The sequence below is a fragment of the Hyaena hyaena genome, unplaced genomic scaffold (genome assembly GCF_003009895.1).
Source record: "Hyaena hyaena isolate Hyena2069 unplaced genomic scaffold, ASM300989v1 scaffold_2001, whole genome shotgun sequence".
NCBI lineage: Eukaryota > Metazoa > Chordata > Mammalia > Carnivora > Hyaenidae > Hyaena > Hyaena hyaena.
In genome coordinates, this window is record NW_024082635.1 from 77,661 (window position 1) to 99,514 (window position 21,854).

A 21,854-nucleotide genomic window follows, 5' to 3' on the forward strand; every position below is an offset into this window, starting at 1 on the left:
AATGCTGTCCCCTTTCCTGAATCTAGAAGAGCTTGTGACTCACATGTAATTGATTAAATGTGATGGGAGTGCCATTACCTGCCTCCTGAGGTCACATCAGAAAAGTCTACATGACTTGTGTCTTCTGCTGGAAGACTCACACTGGAACCCTGAATGGTCACTGAGGAAGTCCAACAGCTTGAGGCCACCATTCCACAAGGAAGCCTAATACAGTCCACCTGGAGAGACCACATGGAGAGTTTCTAGAGCTGCCCAGTTGACCTCCAGCTGTCCAATTTCCCAATCTCTCAGCTCTAGATACCCTCTGTCTTCACTCTAACAACAGACCAGAGTTGGGTGTAACCAGCTGTCCTCTCTCAAACTGTCAACCCTCAGAAACTGAGAACATTTTATGGTGGTAAGTTTTGGGGCAATCTGCATGCAGCAATAGAGAACTACAGCTGTTTGTGAGTTAATTTGACTCTGTCTACAGTTTCCCATCCAGTCTTCTAGACCTCAATAAACACCATTGGTGCAGATTAGGTTCTAAGGCCATACAGAAATGCCATATCTGATCTCTGACCCTTATCCTAAACTCTCTGCCTGGAAGATCCATTCTTTCTACTCCTCCGGTCTAACCCTTCCACCCTTAGAGTCTTAGCTGAGACTTGCCAGAGTGTCCCCATTCCTCACTCTGACTGAGGTCTTTTTCCAAGCCCCACAACCCCAGCCCCCAACCAACCTGTATCATCTCTCTTTCAGGCATGTAGAGTAAGTGAAGCCCCATCCCATCAGACAAGCCATTGAGGGTACAGTGAAGGTCCCAGATTTTCCTCTCTTCTCTCTGACATCTGACACAAGATAGAGCACATGGTGGGCACTTGAGATATGCTGAATGAACTACTTCTAAACAGTCTACACTGTCATGGGGCATAGAGCCATGGAACAGGGTTTGCAAGAGGGTGAACAGAGGAGAGGATGGGAACTCACTCAAACTGGGGATGTTGGGCAAGAGAACAGAAAGGCTTTTGTCAAAGGAGGGCATGGGGTTGAGAGGAAGTCAAGGAATGCCAAACATGGACTAAGCACCCCCTACTGTGTGCCAGGCTCCAGGCACAGAATGTAGGAATACAAAATAGAGAAAGAACAAAATAACATCTTTTCTAATTTTTTGTTTTTTTCTAACACAAACAGTAATAATTGATCAACAAGAACATTAGAAAAGTACATAAGGAAAGAAAATCTTCATATAATGTTGGGGCCTCTTCTCTAGTCTTCCCTAAACACACATGCACTTTTCTCCTTATGTGTGTAAGTACATGTAGTTTTGAGTCCTGCTTTGTCACTGTAACCTGACCGTCCATCACTTGCTCTACAAACACCCTTTACTCCACTCCAAGAGGCCCCAAATTTCCTACTTCTCCCAAAGTGTGTATGTGCATGCAACTAAAAAACTTTATCCAAACCTCTGATTATTTCCATAGGATAGATTTTTAATTTTTTTATGCAAAAGCAACATGTTTATTTTTTAAGTAGTTTATTGTCAAGTTGGTTTCCATATAACACCCAGTGCTCATCCCCACAAGTGCCCTCCTCCATGCCCATCTCCCCCCTTCCCCTCTGTCCAACTTCCATCAGTCCTCAGCTTGTTCTCAGCATTCAAGAGTCTCTCATGGTTTGCCTCCCTCCCTCTCCCCAACTATTTTTCCTCTTCTTATCCCCCATGGTCCTCCATTAAGTTCCTTCTAATCCTCCTATACGTGCAAATATATGGTATCTGTCCTTCTCTGCCTGACTTATTTCACTCAGCATAATACCCTCAAGGTCCATCCATGTTGCTACACAGGCCAGATTTCATTCTTTCTCATGGCCATGTAGTATTCCATGGTATAGATAAACCACATCTTCTTGATCCATTCGCCAGTTGATGGTCACTTAGGTTCTTTCCATGTTTTGGCTATTGTTGAGAATGCTGCTGTGAACATTGGGGTACATGTGCCCCTATGCATCAGCACTCCTGTATCCCTTGGGTACATTCCTAGCAGTGCTATTGCTGGGTCATAGGGGAGTTCTATTGTTAGTTTTTTGTACATAGGTATGGTTTAAATTTATAAATGTATAAAGTAAAAAACATGAAAATTCCTAATTCTGCCCTATTCCTCATAGCTATATACTATTAATAATTTGGGGAGTATCTTCCAGCAATTTTTAATAAATATACAAACCATACCCCCACACACACACAACATAACACATTCACATAATTTTTAACATATATTCTCTATCTATCTTTATTAGTTTGTCATAGAGATGCATCCACATAAATACATACCAGACATGGCCTTGGTCAGTGAACCAAGTATTGAGTTTATCCTATTATTTAATGGAAGAATGTCATTATTTTACATGATATTTAATCCCTTCATGACAAGCATTTAGGATTTTTTTTCCTGATATTTCATTACCTCAGGCATAGATGCATATGTTTTGCAGGTATCTTAGAACTGCAGCTTAATGGGTTCATGCATGGGGTCTAGGAAGTAACAGAAGGACCTGATTGAATGAGTCACAATAGCTTTTGAGATGAGGCTGACTCACCTCTTCTGCACAGAGAATCAGATACCTCATGTTTTCTTCGGGCATCCTTACTGACCTGAGCACCACCATCTTTGAACCTATGCAGTTGTTTTGGAAGGAAGATATGTCTTCCCAAACTAAATTTTGTATTTTCACAATTATAAGTAAGGATAAACACTTTTGCATATATTTATGCATTAGTCATTCCCATTTCTTCTCAACTCTTTCTCCATGGCATGTGCTCAGTTTTCAATGAAGTTGTTTGGTTTCTTATTGCTTACTCTGCAAGGATTAAGCATTTGTTACATTTGTCACAAATGTTTATTTCCAGGCTATTTTATGCTTTTTAATTTTGCTCACAGTGTTTATTACACAAAATGAGTAATGTATATTTGGTTATTCTTTGTTAATATTCTTCTCATTTGGAAACGCTGCTAAGACATTTAATTGTATGCTGAATTTAGTTATGCTTTTTATATTTATTTATTATGCTTCTCTTTTTATATTCATTCAGAAATTTTCATGATGTGGAGAGATATAATTTCTGTATATCCAAACAGCCAACTTCCTAAATGCCAGTTGTTGACCAATCCAACTTTTTCCAATTGCCAGTCTGCCTTTGCCAATACAATAAGCTCTCGAGATCAGAATCTATTCCAGAGATCTCTATCTTATCTATTATGGCAGACCGAATGTGATCACAAACTCTTTGTCCCTTCTTCCTTTAGGAAGTTGGATCTAATTCTCCTCTCCTTTAATATGGACTAGTTTAGAGACTCACCTATAATGAACAAAGTGGAGTTCGGCTGAATAAGCCTGTACACTGTGCCTCATTAATCCTCACTCTTGGAGCACCAGCTAGGGCACACAAAATCTGTCTACCCTGAGTCTGTCATGCTGTGAGGAAGCTCCAGAGAGAGGCTAGGTGTACACACTCCAGGGACAGTCCCAGCTGGGTTTAGCCTTCAAGTGAGCCCAGCCCAGGCACCCGCAGTACAGAGCGAAGAACCCCCAGCAACTCCAGCCCCAGCCATCAGTCTTCAGAGCTGAAGCCCCAAACATTATGGAGCAGATAATGTGCTGTGTCTTCTCTGAATTTCTGACCCAAATATGCATGAGCACTAAGTTCTGGGGGCTGTTTATGAACAATAGATAACCAGAACAGTCTGTCAATTATTTGCTAGTATTTAAAACCTAGAGCTCCAATGAATGTGAAGTTGTTTTTATTGTGATAAAGACATAACATAGGCACACCTGGGTGGCTCAGTCAGTTAAATGTCCAACTCTTGATTTTGGCTCAGGTCTCACGATTCATGAGTTTGAGCTCCATGTCAGTCTTTGTGCTGATGATGTGAAGCCTGCTTGGGATCTTCTCTCCCCCTCTCTCTCTGTCCTTCCCCTGCTCTCTTTCTCTCAAAATAAATAAAATAAACATTTTAAAAAGACATAATACAAAATTTACCATCTTAACCATTTTCATGTGTATAGGTCAATAGTGTTATATTCACATTGTGTATAGGATTTCCATAATTTATTTTTTTAGCACTGAGCCCCTTCCCCCCTCCACTTCCCGTGCCCAACTTTCTTCTCTACTCTATCCTTTATTTGCATTTTGCAGTAACTCCATAAAGGAGGTAGGTAGGCATCATCTATGTTTTATAGATGAGAAATCACCAGAGTCAAAGTCCTCATCTTGTCCCCTGGGATTTTTAAGTGACCGGCATCTGGATCATCTGATAGTAGAGATCCCACAGATCTTGCCCCAAGATGGAGTAATCATGTGCATGAGAAGCAGCCAAGCAACTAGTCTCACCATTTTGGGTTTTTTAATTGAGATATAATGATTATGACATTATGTTAGTTTCAGGTGTATAACATTATGATTCAATATTTGTATCTATTGTAAAATGATCACCTCAACAAGTCTAGTTAACATCCATCACCATGCATAGTTGCACTTTATTTTCTTGTGATGAGAACTTCTAAGATCTCTTAGCAACTTTCAAATATTCAACATGGTATTATTAACTATAGCTACCATTCCATACATTACATCCCCAGGACTTATTGATTTTATAACTAGAATTTTTTACTTTTTAAAAATTTTTTAATGTTGTATTTATTTCTGAGAGAGAGAGAAAGAGGGGCAGAGAGAGAGACAGCGTGAGCAGGGGAGGGTCAGAGAGAGAGAGGGAGACACAGAATCTTAAGCAGGCTCAAGGCTCTGAGCTAGCTGTCAGCATACAGCCTGACATGGGGCTCGAACCCACGAACTGTGAGATCATGACCTGAGCCGAAGTCGGACACTTAACTGACTGAGCCACCCAGGAGTCCCAGAACTTTTTACTTTTTGACATTCAACCATTTACCCCACTTTCCTCCCCCATCCTCTGGCAACCACCAATCTGTTTTCAGTAACTACAAGTTTAGGGTTTGTTTGTTTAGGGAGTTTAGTTAAAATTTTTGTTTTTGCTTTTAGATTTCACATATAAGCAAGATCATACATTATTTATTTTTCTTTTCCCACCTAGCATAATTCTCTCATTTCATTCATGTTATCACAAATGGCAGAATTTTCTTTATTATGGCTGAACAATATTCCACTGTGTGTGTGCATATGCATGTGTGTGCATGCATGTGTGCGTGTGTGTGTGTGTGTAACAAATTCTTTATCCATTCATTCACTGATGGACACTTAGGTTGCTTTATATGTCTTGGCTATTGTAAATAATGAGCAATTTTTCAGGTACCTGTTGACCATCTGTGTGTCTTCTTTGGAAAAATGCCTATTTTTGATCAAATTGTTTTTGTTGTTGTCATTGAGTTATATGAGCCTTTTATAAATTTTGGGTACTAACCTCATATCAGATGTACGATATACAAACAGTCTCTCCCATTTTATAGGTTTCTTTTTCATTTTGTTGATGATTTCCTTTACTGTGAAGAAGCTTTTAAGTTTTATATAGTTCCACTTATTAACATTTGCTTTTGTTGACTGTGCTTTTGGTGTGAAATACAAAAATCATTGCCAAGACCAATGTCAAGGAGGTGAATACCTACATTTTATTATAGAAATTTTATAGCTTCAGATCCTATGTTCACATCTTTTGCCCATTTTGAGTTTCTACTGTATGGTATAAGTCAGTGGTCTAGTTTTCCCAGCACCACCTACAGAAGAGACAGTTCTTTCACAATTATATATCCTTGGCTCTGTTGTCATAATTAATGGACCAAATATTTATGGGCTCTATATTCTGTTCCATTGATCTAGGCATCTTTTTGTACCAATATCATAGTGTTTTAATTATTATGGCTTTGTAATAGGGCTTGAAGTCAGGAAGCTTGATGGTTCCAGCTTTGTTTCTTCCTCAGGATTGTTCTGGCTATTCAGGGCCTTTGTAGTTCCATAGAAATTTTAGGATTGTTTGTTCTCTATGTGAAAACTGCCAGTGGAATTTTGATAGGGAGTGCACTGAATCTTTAGATTGTTTTGTATAGTATGGACATTTTAACAATACTAATTCTTTCAATCCATGTGCACAGAGTATCTTTCCACTTATTTGTATCTTCTTCAGTTTCCATCATCAATGTCTTATAGTTTTCAGTATACAGGTCTTTCACCTCCTTGGTTAAATTTATTCATAGGTATTTTATCCTTTTTGATTCAATTGTAATTTTTTTTCTTAATTTCTATTTCTGACTGTTATTAGAGTCAAGAAAAGCAATAGATTTTTGTATATAGATTTTTATATCCTACAACTTTACTATTGTGTGTGTGTGTGCGTTTGAGTGTGTCTGTGTCTGTCTGTGTGTGTAGGCTTTAGTGTTTTCTCTATATGATATCATGTTACCTGCAAGTAGTGACAGTTTTACTTCTTTCCACTTTAGATGCCTTTTATTTCTTTTTATTGCCTAATTGCTCTTGTTAGAACATCCACTATATTGAATAAAAGTGGTGAGAATGGGCATCCCTGTCTTGTTCTTTATCTTAGAGGAAAAGCTTTCAGCTTTTTTACTGTTGAGTATGATGTTAGCTGTGGACTCATCATATATGGTCTTTATTATGTTGAAATACGTTCCACTTATACTCATTTTGTGGAGAGGTTTTATCACAAATGGATGTTGAATTTTGACAAATGCATCTGCATTTTCCTGCATCTATTTAGATAGTCATATATTTTTTCTCCTGCATTTTATTAATGTAATGTATCATATTGATTTGCAGATGATGAACCATCCTTGCATCCCAGAGATAAATCCCATTCAATCATGGTGTATGGTTCTTTTAATGTATTGTTGAAGTCAGTTTGCTAATATTCTGTTGAGGATTTTTGCCTCTAAATTCATCAGGAATATCATGAATTTCTTCTTGTAGCATCCTTGTCTAGTTTTGGCATCAGGTAGTGCTGGCCTTATACAATGAGTTTCGAAGTGTTCTCTGTCTTCTTTTTTTTGGAAGAGTTTGGGAAAGACTGGCATTAATTCTTCTTTAAATGCTTGGTAGAATTATCAGTGAAGTCATGTGGTCCTGGAGTTCTGCTTTTTGGGAGATTCTAGAGTCTTTTCATTTTGCAAATCTGGAACTCCATATCCGTTAAACAATCCTCCCTCTTCCTTGTCCCCCCATCTCCTAGTAATCATTGTTCTATATTTTGTATTCTAGACTCCTCTAGAAAGTTCATATAAACAGAATAATATAATATTTATCTTTTCATGACTGGCTTATTTCACTTCATATAAATCCTCAAAGTTCATCCATGTTGTAGCATGTGTTAGAATTTTCCTCCTTCTTAAGGCTAAATAATATTCCATTGTATGTATATACCATATCCTTTTATTTTCTAATGTTTTTAAATTTAAATTTTAGTTAACGTACAGTGCAATATTGATTTCAAGAGTCAAATTCAGTAGAATTTGATTTATCATTTACATACAATACAGTGCTCATCACAACAAGTGTCCTCCTTAATACCCATCATCCATCTAGCCCATCCCCGCACCTTCCACCTCCACCCTCCTCCCTCCATCAACCCTCAGTTTGCTCTCTATCATTAAGAATATCTTGTGGTTTGTTTCCCTCTGTCCTCTCTGCTCCACTTCCCATATGTTCATCGGTTTTGTTTCTTAAATTTCACATATGAGTGAAATCATTTGGTTTTGTCTTTCTCTGATTGACTTATTTTGCTTAGCATAATAAATTCTATGCTTAGCATAATATATTCTAGCTCCATCCATGTCATTGCAAATGACAAGATTTCATTGTTTCTGATGGCTGAGTAATATTCCAGTGTGTGTGTGTGTGTGTGTGTGTGTGTGTGTGTACCATATCTTCTTTATCCATTCATCAGTTGATGGACATTTGGGTTCTCTCTTCTCCATACTTTGGCTATTGTTGATAATACTGCTATAAATGGTGGGGTGCAATACCTCTTCTAATCTGTATTTTTGTATCCTTTGGGTAAATATCTAATAGTGCAATTGTTAGATCATGAGTAGTTATATTTTTAGTTTTTTGAAGAACCTCTATATTGTTTTCCAGAGTGGCTGCACCAGTTTGCATTTCAGCCAAAAGTGCAAGAGGGTTCCCCTTTCTCTGCATCTTTGCCAACACCTGTTTTTTCTTGTGTTGTTAATTTTAGCTATTCCAAAAGATGTGAGGTGGTATTTCATTGTACACCACATGCTTTTATATCAGTTCACCCATCAGTGGAGATTTGGACTGCATACTTGTACTTTACCACTTGGTTCTCATGAATAACACTGCTATGAAAACGATTATGCAAATATCTCTTCAAGATTGTACTTTCAATTCTTTAGGAAATATACTCAGAAATGAGACTGTTGGATCATATTGTAATTCTGTGTTTATTTTTTAAAGAACCTCCATACTATTTTCCATTACAACTGCACCATTTTACAGTCCCACCAGCAGTGCACAAGACTTCCAATTCCTACATAAGCTCGCCAACACTTATTATTTGCTTTTTAAAAATTTTTATAATAGCCATCATAATGGGTATACTTTTGATGCTCAGTTTCATTATCTGGGAGGATGACCCCTCCTTTATTCCTCTTCACTTAAATAAACTTAGCCTCAGAGCCTGATTATTCTTTCATGAGGTTTTGAATAATTGTGTCAAGTTCAAAAGGCAATTATAACATCAGAATTCTGATTGAAATGGCATTAAACTTATAAATTAACTTGGTGAAAATAATGTCATCTTGTTACTATTGAGTGTTATTATCCAGGAGCATTATATTTCTCTCCACTTATTCAAGTCTTCTCTTATTCCATAAGTAAAATTCAACAGTTATTTTGTATGGCCCTTCCTTATTTTTTCCAAAATCATTTCCAGGTAGCTCCTACTGTGGTTGTTTTGCTAATGCCACATCAAAACAGGGTGGGCCTGTTCCAGGTAACAAGGAAGCCAGAGGCAGGGACACTGAACTTTGAGAGAAGGGCACCAGGTATGGTCAAGCTGAGCCTTGAAGAAGATTAGGAGGAGGTGACAACCAATATGGAGACAGGCATGAAAGCATGTTGTATGTGGGTGGGGGCAGGAGTGGCCCAGGGTTTTGGGAGCCTACAGAGTTGGGGAAGAAGATGGAGGGTAGAGAAGAATGTCATAGACAGCCTGCTATTCTCCCCAGGCAGCCTTCCTATTTCACTGGAGATGAGAAGCCAATGAAGGGCTTTGAGATGAGAGATGTGCATTTTAAAAAGCTCATTTTTCCAACAGTCCTGGAGGCTAGAAGTGAGAAGCACATGGGGGCAGTTAAGGAGACCTTGCAGGAAGCTGCTGAGAGAACCTGGAAGGAGGTGAATGTCCAGATGGGGCTAATGGTGGAAGATATGCAAGGGAGAGGTAAAAAATATTGAGAAGATAAGAAATCTGGTGACAAGGAAGAGGTAGGAGCTTAAGAGGCGAGCAGTTTTCTGGAGTGGATATCTAGGTCACTGTGTGTCGTCACCAGAGGAAGGGTATGGGCAGGGAGTGTGAAGGACTGGGCAAGGCAAAGGGAGGTTTTCTAAGACTGATGCCCCCAAGGGAGATGATAATGGACATGTGGATTGACAAGTCTGAGACTTATGAGGGTTTAGGGATAGAGAAAGAAATCTGGGAGCCAGCTGCATGTAAATTACAGCCAAAAGTGAGATCACTATTTAGTTAGGTCGAGTATGGGGAGTATGAAAAGCAGTGGGCTTCTGCCAGGGCTCAGCCCATTCTACCAGAAAAGGCCTGGTCAGTGAAATCAAGGAGGCTCAAGGAGGGGAAGGAAGAGTCAGAAAAGAGGGAAGTGCACAGTCATGACTGTGCTCCCAAGACACCACAGTGCAGACAGAGTCCCTTTGATTTGTGCCACAAGAAACAATGGAGTTCCTCTGTGTTTCACTCTCTAGGAAAGGCACCAACTTATTCTTAAGGAGAAAAACATAAGGAACGGATAGAGTCCAACTCACCAAAATATATTCCTGAAATATATAAAGTTCTGAATACAAATGCCAGGAAGACCAGAATTTCTGGGTAGCGTCGAAGGAGACAGGACATTTGCAAATTCTGGGAAAAGCTTCAAGTGCCCACAAGGTCTGGCTAAGCAACCTGCTGTCCTATTTAGCTTGTTTTTATGTTCTCTATAAATGTCTGGGGCCTATGGCTTTTAGAGGAAGTGGACTTTCCCCCTTGACTGCTGTATATGCTGCAGGAAATTTTTGTTCTGGACTTTTCTAGGTACATAACTTCCTGATCTGGCCTAACCTAACTTCCCCTTCCCCCACACCATGGGTCATGGTTTGCTGCCTTGCTCTGGGCACTGTCCTCCAAGGAAACTATCACAAAGCACAGATGGAGAAATGACCTAATTACATTTTGTCCTCCTTGGGCTTTGTTGCAAAATGGAAGTGTCTGCCTCTGTTTGTCTGTCCAACTATTGTATAGGATATGTTATTGTCTTAGGACAATACACCATATACTAGAAATGCCAAAATAACTGAGTATCATGAGTGAGAAAATACGAACTTTAGCAACAAACACAGAAATAAATAAACCCTGAAGATGTGAGTCCATGCCACAGAGGCCCTACAACCAGCAGTGAAAGATCACAGAGCAGGTGGAGTAACCCCTCTGGGTCTCATCCCACCAAGTGGAGGCATCTCAGGAGGTTGCTAAGGAAATGAAATGGCATAATACACACATTTCAAATTTTCAATCCTCCCTTCCCTCCTCTTCCCTTCCTCTTCTTTCTTGGGAGAGAGACACAGATAATACAAGAAAGCCTGAGCAGTGGAAGGCATCCATTGGTTATCCTGGTAATCCTCATGACAAGCTCCAAACAAGCTCTGCAAACCTGAATCTGGCCCTTCACACCCGAACTTACTCTGCTTCTGCAAATTCATTCACTCCCCTCCATTTCATCTGGAAACCAGAGGGTGAGGCTTCCCCTTTCAATGAAGCTGGCTCCACTTTCTGTGGGGTGCAACACCTCCCCTGAGAGAGAGATGGAATATGGATGTCCACCACTCATGGAATGGTGTCCATGTCCAGCCCTGAGAGCCAAATCCTGAGGTCAGGAAGGCTAGAAGACTTCATTGGTGTTGTAGGTCCAGATGGGCCAGCCCCTGGCATCTGGAATATCTGTAGCCATGCAGAAGTGAGGTTGTTCCCCATTCCGGTTATGGTCCAGGGTTCCACTTCCATGAGCCCCTGCATCACTCACTCCTCACTCCCAGACAGCCTCAATTTCCACTGAAGTGCTAATGCCTCAGAGCCCATGGCTGCCTCCAACCCCTCCTCTGGTCCACAAGACACACTGTAGTCAAGAGGAAGTGGGGTGCTGTGTGCCCCATTAAGACTCACTGTCTTCCACTTTCCCTGCTGGTCAGGCCTTTGCCACCAGCCACAAACACAGTCTGGAAACTCATGGTCATCGTGGAGTGCTTTTTCTGCTCCTAAAGTAGGCCCATTTCACCTTGACACTGTCACTCCCCAGTCTCTGGCATGGAGAGAACACATACATAAATACGTAGGCCTCTGAACCCTCACCTGGAAAGAAAGACCCCTTCCAGGTCTGAGGATGACATTCTCAGAGAAGTCACATGGCTTTCTCCTGGGAGCTGACAAGGCAAGCCCAGAGACATCAATCCTGAGCTTGGGGTTGCCTGTCAGGAGCATAGAAGCTTGAGGCTGAGGGATCTAGGCCTAGAGTCAGGGACTGTGGTATGGGAAGGCCCTCAGAAGTTACCAGAAGGATCTACTGGCTCAACTGGGTGCCTGAGGGCCTGGGGTCCCTCCCACCAGGCAAAGCTTCTCCAGCCCTAGAAGTGATTCTAAAATTGGATGTAGCTTGCAATTCTAAATTGGACTAGGCAACTGACTATCTAAAGGTCACCAGAAACATTTGACGGTACCAACGGATATTAAAACAGCTACAGCAAGGGGTGCCTGGGTGGCTCAGTCAGTTGGGCGTCCGACTTCTGCTCAGGTCATGATCTCATGGTTCGTGGGTTCCAGCCCCGCATCAGGCTCTGTGCTGACAGCTAGCTCAGAGCCTGGAGTCTGTTTCAGATTCTGTGTCTCCTTCTCTGTCTCTCTGACCCTCGCCTGCTCATGCTGTCTCTTTCTCTATCAGAAATAAAGAAAACATTAAAAAATTTAAATAAAATAGCTAGAGCACAAGACATGGGCTGGTAGGGAAGTTCTACATGGGTTATAGCTCAGCTAACTCATCCCTTCTCAAGGGGTCACAGGAATTCCTTTGCTCACACCATCTGTGAGTTTGGTCACTACAGTGCTGCTGGTCACACAGAGCAGCTGGAGACTGGAGTTCCAGTGCTGAACTCTGAATGGGACATAATGGCAGTGGACCATCAATGGGAGGTAGTCTTTGCCTACAAAAGAGCTTCAAACTAGGGGAAGGCAAAAGGTGAACAGGAAGGGAGGAAGGAGGTGCCAGGCAGGTGTGGCATTCCAAAGCAGGAACTTTCCAAAATAGAATGGTGGTGTCATGAAGTTCTCAAACATGGGAAAACATCTCTGGTCTGGCAAAGAAAGAGGGTGTTTGAGGCTGGAACATGGTCAAACAGTAACAGGGAGAAGGCATCACCATACTGGTCACACCGTGCACTAGGCCCACTCACTGAGTTGACATGTGCTGTGTGGTTCTGTTGGACTGCAATGAACAACACACAGAGTAATTACTGGAACCTGGATTGGAAATATATGTTTGGGACTGAAGAGTCTGAAGTACATATTTTTCCTGGAAAGGTAATTGTCAAATCAGCTCTCAAGGCCTACTATCAGGAAAAGAAACTACATTATTCTGCTCATTTTGAATTAACAAACACATTTTTCCTCATTCTTTAGAGTAGATTGTTGATGTTCCAAAATATATTCAATGTTCCTATTCACAGTTAATATACGTACACCAAGAACATTCAGATTAGCAATTATTCCAAAGAATATCATGCATGAGGACCCCAACACGAAGGGTCACAGGGCATGACAGAAAGACTAAGACCGTCAAATCAGTGACCACCCGCCCCCCATTCTGAGTTACTGAGTGGGACACTGCTGCTGGTTGCATGGCCCTTACTGAGCCCAGACGCAGTTACAAGAGATTTCCAACAAGAATCCTGATGATTTAATTCCGAATAAAGAACAACAAAGCGGTTGCTGTTGTGCAAAAGTGGGACCCTTATGTCCATGGCTTAAAAATAAATCAATATAAGAATAAAAGGAAGAGAATGAACTTAGAAATAATAAAAGAGATGATTCTCCTTTACTTAAAATTGGCTTTTACCAGAAATCCATCTTTGTGAGGGAATTTAGAGTACTGTACTACGTGGCAGTACTGATAATGAATGTGCTGTGTCTCTGGGTTTAGTGTACGAAAGAAAAGCTGTGGAATAGTATCCCTATTAATTAAAAAGCTCACAGTGCTTTGTGAAGGAACTGCTTATACCAAAGAGCATTATGGGAAAGGAAAAAGTTTGGGGGAGAAAAGTGAAAATAGGATTGCATGCAGGCAAGAGACACTGGAACACATTTCAGGACTGGGTCAGTAGTGAAGGGGCTAACCTGTGCAGGGTCCTGCCCACTGTCTATGTGCACACAGGGGCTATGGGAGACCTGGGGCTCTTAAAATACATCTATGAATGTCTGAGTGGCTCTCAAAATACATCCACACATGTCTGAGCTACTAGCACAGGCCATACCCTGCGCTTAGAGGGTGCACACTGTTTACCTGTCACATCTCAACTTTTCTGACTGCCATACAGGACACAGCCCCATTATCCCAATGGGTAAACATAAGGTCCCTTCTACAGGAAATTCTTAGGGTAAGGGGCTGACACTCAGATTTCAGGTATTAATGCTGCCTCTAGAAATGTTCCCCCTGATCCCAGTTTCACTTTTTACAGTTTTATTTACACACCATCAACTGAGGTCCAGAAGTAGATGACCCTCCTACTGACATATAGTGAGAAGGTCAATGGTAGCCTACATCATGATGCCTACGCCATTCACTTCACTTCATCTCATCGCCTGGGCATGTTATCATCTTACATCACAAGGGTGAGTACAGTTCCATACGATATTTTGAGAGACAGAGACCACATCCACATAACTGTTATTATGGTATGTTTTTATAATTGTTCTGTTTTACTATTAGCTATTGTTGTTAATCTCTTCCTGTGTGTAACTGGTAAATTAAACTTTACCGTAGATATGTACAGAATGTATGTATAGGAAAAAATGTAGTATATAGAGGGCTTGGTACTATTCACTGTTTCAGGCATCCACTGGGTGTCTTGGAATGCATCCCCTGCAGATAAGAGAGGGCTGTATTTAAAGGCAATTTTAGACACTGCAAATAACAAAAGAATTAGTAGCTGTTAATGGTAAGATGGGTTGGGCATCTTCAGGGTCCATTCCAATGCTACATAGAACCTGAGGCCACTCCTCAACAATACTACAGGGTTTGCTAATCCTGTCCCCGGACTTAATCTAATTAGGACCCCAAAAGCAAACCCTCTTATTTCAAACACCTACATCAGCTTTATAGTCTTTGCCACCAAGGTCTGAGGATAAGGTCATAAGAATAAGTTAAAAATACATATTGTACACATGCGAGAAAGGTGAGTTTATGTAATATTTTTTTCATTTGTTTCCCTAAGCAAAGGTGAAGCTTTAGGATATTTGAGGTAAAATATATTTTTTCTCTTTCAGAAGTATCTTTAAAGTTGAGGCAATGGAATATGTTTGTAGTTCTGACTATCTGAAATGTTTGTTTGATTGTTTGGTTTGTTCTGAACACTGACATTCCCCATTCAAGAAGACTAAAGAAGGGACAGATGGGAGATACATTTGAAAGTAGTTAACCAATGAGATCGAAGGCTCAAAAAGCAATATTTTTTCTTAAAATAGGAATTTACAGGCACTTGGGTAGCTCAATCAGTTAAGCATCTATCTCCTGATTTTGGCTCAGGTCATGATCTTGCCATTCATGACCTATTAGTGCAGAGCCTGCTTGAGATTCTATCCTCACCCCTCTCTCTGTCCCTCCCCTGCTTGCTCTTTCTCTCTGTCTTTCTCAAAACAAATAAATAAACATTAATAAAATAAAATAGGAATTTAAACTAAGTGGGCCCTTTCTGAAAGAATCACCATGCAATCAGTGTTTCCTCTAAATGCCACCACATTATAGCATTATCAAGACCTAAGTTTCAAATGTCTGTGAACAACAGAAGAATTGATTGAGAACTGAAAAAAAGTGTTTCACACTGACTGAACATTGATTTGAACCTCAAGAGCAAAACCCCCCATCTTTCTGGAATGATATTAATTGAACTCCTAGATAAATCCTTCTCATGTAAGTAAATATGCAAAGCTGTCCCCTGGGCTGGTCTAAAGCCTGTGTTCACAAGCAGCTTTTATCTTCATTATTTTCTACACATGTATATTGTTTCCTGGTCATGTTATTCTGAGTTCTCTAACAGTTATCTTGAATCCCAATGCTTATTTGTTCAGTGTTTTATTTAATGCAACTTGATAGGTTATTTACCATAAGATGATTTAAGATGACATGAATTTTTGATCTAAGTAAAGTTTGTAACTTAAATCAACAGGTGCTTTGGTATTTTGTAGCTTGTTGATATTCTGCTTCAAAATGTTTTCTCCTAGAGAACATGAAGCATGTAATTTCTTAAATGTGATATGTACGAGTCTAAATTGAGTTGTGTTGAGGATATATTTCTGCTTACAAGCCTTTCCTGTACATTCCCTCTCAACTCCCTGACATGAACGTCTATGCCACTCAAACACATTCCTACATGAGAACACAGGCTTGCAAGGAAAAACACACAATGTCCTCACTTTGACTCTTGCTGCAGGTACAGATACAGAGCATGGGCTGGGCTCACTCTGAGTGCTCAGAGGGCCATGGGGGAGGGGCATGGCAACTTCACCTGAAGAGATGTGCAGTTAAGTGTTCTCAATCCCGCCTTCCTCGTTTTAAAAAACTTTGCCAACCATAAACATTGTTTTCAAAATCCCAAAAAGCAGATGAAAAGGAACAGGAGAAGCTCAGAAAAGCTCAGTGAAGGCTCTAAAATCACCCAAACAAGCAAGTGGCAGTCTCCTCAGAGGCCCTCCAGGAAAACCCTGTTGGGTGAGGAGCAAGAGGCCTAGGAAAATACCAGATCACCCCCACTGTCCTCCCTGTACATCTACCTGAAATCCAGTACACTGGCTGTCAAAGAAAACCACCATGGGGATGCTGATTATAGCCCAGTGACTGAGAAAGTTACCCAGCCCCTCTTTAAAATACATTTATGAAGGGCACCTGTGTGGCTCAGTCAGTTAAGTGTTCAGCTCTTGATTTTGGCTCAGGTCATGATCTCACAGTTTTTGAGTTCGAGCTCCACATTGGGCTCTGCACTGACAGTGTGGAGCCTGCTTAGATTCTCTATCCCTCTCTCTATCCCTCCCTCTCTCTTTATCTCTCTCTCAAAATAAATACATAAAGCTTCCTTAAAATTTGAAAAACGCATTTAAGAACTCTCAGGAATAACTAGAAATGTCTAAGTATCTTGCACAGAGAATGCTGAAAACCACATTTGTTAAAAACCACCTGCTACTACCTTCATTATTCCAATTTGGTGACACAGGCAGGGACCTGTTCTGCCTATCTTCAATGTTTGGGATATTTAATATATGCATATCTTCAACGTTTTGCTTTTTGACATGTTGGCACAATGTCTCCAGTGTGGTGATGCCAAGTTAACAGCTATGGCTCCAATACCTCCTCATATTAGCATGTTTCAGCAAAACAACCTCAGAACTTCCCATTGAATGAACAGGCTGTTTAGCCAATCATTTAGCTCCACTGCCTTGCTGATGCTGACAAATGAACACCCCACCCTTAAATCCTTGCCACCTTTGCCCTCTTACTCAAAGAGTAAGGTAAGATGAAGTCTGTCTGCTGAGGCTACAAGTCACAGTATTGCAATCAGTCCATATGGGTCATGAGAATCTCTAGTGTGAATGGGGGCCCTGCAAAGGCCAAGGTGAGGGGCTCAGGGCCATGCTGGTATCGTAGAAAGTTAAGGTTTTGGGGTGCCTGGATAGCTCAGTCAGTTAAGGGTCCGACTTTGGCTCAAGTCATGATCTCATGGTTCGTGGGTTTGAGCTCTGCGTCAGGATCTGTGCTGACAGCTAGCTCAGAGCCTAGAGTCTGCTTCAGATTCTGTGTCTCTCTTTATCTCCGCCCCTTCCTGATCATGCTCTGTCTGTGTCTCCTTCTCTCAAAAATAATCACTAAAAATTTTTTAAAAAAGGAAGTTAAGATTTTATTTAAAACTGCTCACTTACAGGATGGTTATTCATATTATGAGAGGTTAACTAAGGATGCGTTTAAGTAATGCACTTCATAAAGGTATTCAAAAGTCTGACTGAATCCTCCAAGAACATTGACAATTTTTAGGAGCAGGTTTTATATAAAGGGAAGGCACAAAGGTGGCAGGGTGGGAGGGAGCCACGTAGGAATGTGGGGGAGCACCCTCCCATTGTCTCTAGAAGACCACCATGCCATTCCCCTCCAGCCAACAGAAACCACACTTAAGCTCAAATCTGAGCAAGTAGTATCTCTCCGGAGTGTGTACCAGATGTGACTGGTGTTACAACCAAACATTTATTTTCTAATTGAGAGATGAAATATTCAGTAGTGCTCACTAACCCCAGAATAGCACCAACTAGTGTCTTGGATACAAAACTTACATAAGAAAATACATTTTTATTCTCTTATAATAGAAACAACTCCCTAGAAAATACAGGTCAGAGTTAATGAGAAAGATGAGTCAAGTCCAGTGTGTAGCGCTTTTAATTTATGTCATGCTAAATGTGGAATTAATTAATTGCCTATGATCTATGAATTGAGTTTAAAGTTTTTAACAAAAAAAATTATTTTGCCTCTCATGGTTCAGCTGGAATCTTGTTTATTCCCTGAACATCAACTGGTATAAGTCAAATCCAATGGTTTCAAATGTCTCTTTTTCTCAGGATCTAGATTTCTCTTTCCTCCTTCAATCCCTCTTATGCCTTAGGGAACATTAGTAAGTTTGACTACCCCAAAATGGAAATGGAGGTAACTTCATTTCTATTTTAAGATTGCATAGGTTCTAATGGAATCATTTAAAGCAGTGATTTCTGGTGTTAGGTGAAATGGAATGAAATATCATCAACAGGAGGTAGCTGGGATTGCATTTAGAGATGAGGTGGGCTTGGAATGAGTTCTTTAAAAAAATTTTCATGAAACACAGCCTCCAAAACTCCGAAGCAAGGTGGTTAAAAAGAGGCCAGGAAAGAGGGTCAGTGAGTGTGGTACTATATGAAGGGTACACTGGGGGTTCTCTCAACTTTGGTGTACCATTGAAATTTTCAATGATTAAAAAAAAAAAAACTTTAAGCACAGATTTTCCTCTTTTTCCCCTTTATTCAACAAGGCCCTATTGATAATGGTGATTTCATTTTTATGCAGTAGGTTGGGGCAGGATGGGAGAGGGCACCAGGCCAGCCACCATTTGCTCCTTCAAAAGGTGCCAGGCGTGTTTGAGAGAGGGAGAGAAGAGAGGAGGTGGAGGGCTCTTCCTCACACCCTCTCACAGGCCTGGCACCTGTAGTCTGAGCTCCAGAAAGACACTTCACACAACCACCAGGCACACAGCATGCAATAATTCATCCCAAAATTTGGCTCCCGCTACTTCCTGTCCTAGCCAGAAGGGACATCAGGCTGCCGCGGGGCCACCTCTGTGGCACGTCTTCAGTTCTGCTGCTGTGAGGATTTTTGAGTTGGACCCCTCTCGGAGGAGGACCACATCCCAGCACCACGTAGACTGTCCTGGCAATCACACCTCAGCAGGAAAAAGTTGGCCCGCTCTGGGGTTCGTTACCAGGCTGCTCACCCTACAGGCTGCAGGTCTGCGCAGCACGCCTCTCCCTTTGGGCTCTGACTAAACACGCCGGCCAGTAGGAGGGAAACGGACAGACACACAGACAAGCGCGCACGCACCACCGCCCGAGCCTGATTCTAACCAGAAAACGGAACCACCCACTCTTCATCCCTCACAACAGCCAAGTCTTCAGCTTGTGTCTGCTGCACCGAACACCGGGAAGGCGCAGACATCGAGTCCGGGCCACTAGCCCCGCGGCGCCAGCGCATCTGACGCCGCAGAAAGGCTACGATAACCTGAAGTCTGGGTACCAGGAGCCCACGCCTCTGCGTTCAAGGGGATCCCCCCACTAAGGAAATGAAGGCGACCAGATGACGCCTTCCTCTAGTCTTTCAGAAAAGCCAAGCGACCCCACTGGCAGCCTCCCAAAAGCAAGGACGCAAAAGCCCACTCTATTGGAGTCTTGCAGAAAACGCACAGAGATCAAAGCTCCTTCCCTAAGAAAAGTGCCCAACTCTGCCTGTAATCCATTCCTTTCTCCGCAGCTCGGAGAGCGCACACCAAGAGGCAGAAATCATGCCTAGTGAAATCGAGACTAGAACTTGATCCCCCAAAGCGCGTCCACTCACTCGGTCCCCTCTCTGCGCCTGGCTGGCGGCTCCCAAGGCTGCGCGCTGTCGCGGCTGCCAGGGACCGGACAGCTCGCGGACACGGGGTCTCCAGGAGTCCCCATCTCCGTCCCGGTCCAGGAATGGGAGTCCCCATCCCAATGCGCTCGCACCCTCACCTTCCCTTTTCCCTTCGTTTGGCGAAGGCATTTAAGCCGGTTACCCTTCCCGGTCTCAGTTGGACCTCGGTCCCCAGCTCCACGGCTGCCCCGCTCACCAGCCCCAGCTGGTCTCCTTTGGGTCCCTTCAGGGGGTCGCCCGAACCTGCAGAGCCAATGCCAGCCGCGCACCGTCACGGCCTTGGGCAGTCCCGCTCCAATGCGCTCTCAGGTCTAGGTCTCACTAGCTCCCACCGACTTTGCACAACAGTCCCTCCGCGTCACCGGGGTGCCTGGGGTGGCGAGGCGCCAAGCTGCAGCCAGGGCTCACAGCACCCTTCCCCTTCCTCCGCATCTTCCTCGCCTGCTCCGCTCTACCCTCGCTGCTGGCGACCCCGCGCCTCCTAAGTCCTGCCACTGCGACCACCCGGACTCACCGCGGGCGTCGCGCCGCCGCTGGGTCTGCGCGTTCCGAGGCGGAGCCTGGGCGCCCTCCCGCGCGAGAGCCGCCTCCTGTGCCCGCCGCCCGCCCGCGGCCCCCGCCAGGCTCCCGCCCGCCCCTCCGCCTGCCGGCGCTGCCGGGGCGGTCGGGACTTACCTCCCGGCCAAGGTGACCCGGCCAGTGCGCCCAGGCGACCGCCCGCGCGTCTCCCGAGGCAGTGAGCGTGCTGGGCGCCGGGCGGTGCGGCGCCCGCCTCAGCACCTCAGCTCCCCAGCTCTCTCCTCCTCTGCCCTCCTTTCCCCTCCCTTCTCCTCCCCTCCCCTCCCCTCCGCGCCGCTCCCCGCCCCGCACTCACCGCCCGCGCCCCCGACTGCCCGGAGCGTGCTGGAGCTCTGGGCTAGGGTCAGCGGCTGCAGCCCGGGGCGGCAGGGTGCTCGCTCGCGGCGGCGATGGGGCGGAGCCCGGCCCTCCAGCCCCCAGGAAAGGAAAGGGTGCGGGGAGACTCCCCTGGCGCACGCCTGGCCGGCTGGTTGGGCGAGGGGCGTCCCGGGACGCGCCGCTCGGATCGCCAAGCCTGGCGACACGCGTGCTGGAGGAGGTGGCCACGGGCTCCGAGGGAGGATGGCAGCGAGGAGAAGGGAATGGCCCCGTGCGAAGGCGGCCTCCAACTTTGCCCCAGGCGGATCGGGCCGCCTCGGGTGATCACGTCCGGCGGGTGGCCTGGGGCCGCTCTCTGGGAATGTGAAGGCGACAGAGACTGGGGGAGGAGGGTAGCCGCTGGGTACTCAGTGGACAGGGATTTGCAGCCTGGCTCTGAGAAGAGATGGTTCCCCTTGGTCCTAAAGGCCTCCCCAGGCTCTTGTTCGGTTTTGAGGTTCATAGGACCCGCTTTAAAGGTCTGGCATCTGTTCATGTCCTGACCACCCAGCTATCCAGGTGTGGGCTCAGACTCTCAGACCCCTTGCCCACCCCCTAACCGATCTGTTTTTCTCACCGGGCGGCCTCTTGGCTGTTGGAATTAAAAGGAAACTAGGGTTGTGAGGTGGGTGGGTGGAGGGCATAACTGTTGTGAGGAGAGCGAGTACAGGGGAGCAGAGTCAAGGTAAGGCCACCTCCCAAGATAGCATGCATTTCAAACGTTGGGGGAAGGGGGAATAGTGTTTTCTGTGTGAATTCCCTAGAGAAAGAGCTAGGAAAGAAAGATGTGTCAGAAAAGGGGACAAAAGTGATTTAGGTAAACAATCTGTGAGTCCATTTCTACCCCAGGTGCAGACCTGCCTCAGGCTCCTGCCTTGCCAGCCCAGACCCTGATGGTCAAGGCTGGTTATGCCCCCATAAAACCCTCCTTGGTGCAGAGCCCTCCCTCCTGCCCTGGTAACCAACACTTTGCCCCCCTCCCATCCCCCCAAAGCACTACTTCCAATGGTAGGGTGCCTCTGTTAGACTTTGCAAAGACCAGGCATTGGAGGTGGTGCCAGAACCATAGGTCTCTCCCTGTCTTCTCTTTTTGGGGAGTTTGGCACCTGTGGAGCAGCAACCACCCAAAGAAAATGCTAAAGTCAGAGTGGGGCTGTAAAAAGGCACATGGGTGGAGGAGCAAGCAGGTCAGCAGAACCAGAGGCATCTGTGGTTTGCCCTTATCAACC

The 21,854-nt window shown here is 43.8% G+C and overlaps 1 protein-coding gene across 1 annotated transcript in view; it reads right to left on the reverse strand.

Moving 5' to 3' along the window:
- LOC120227110 (synapse differentiation-inducing gene protein 1) overlaps nt 1–20,711 on the reverse strand; it is a gene marked incomplete at its 3' end in the record, with an annotated part of 74,981 nt that extends 54,270 nt beyond the window's left edge. Inside the window, exon 1 of the mRNA XM_039225275.1 lies at nt 20,564–20,711. The remainder of the gene's footprint in view (nt 1–20,563) is intronic.
- Between the last annotated feature and the right edge of the window lie 1,143 nt (nt 20,712–21,854).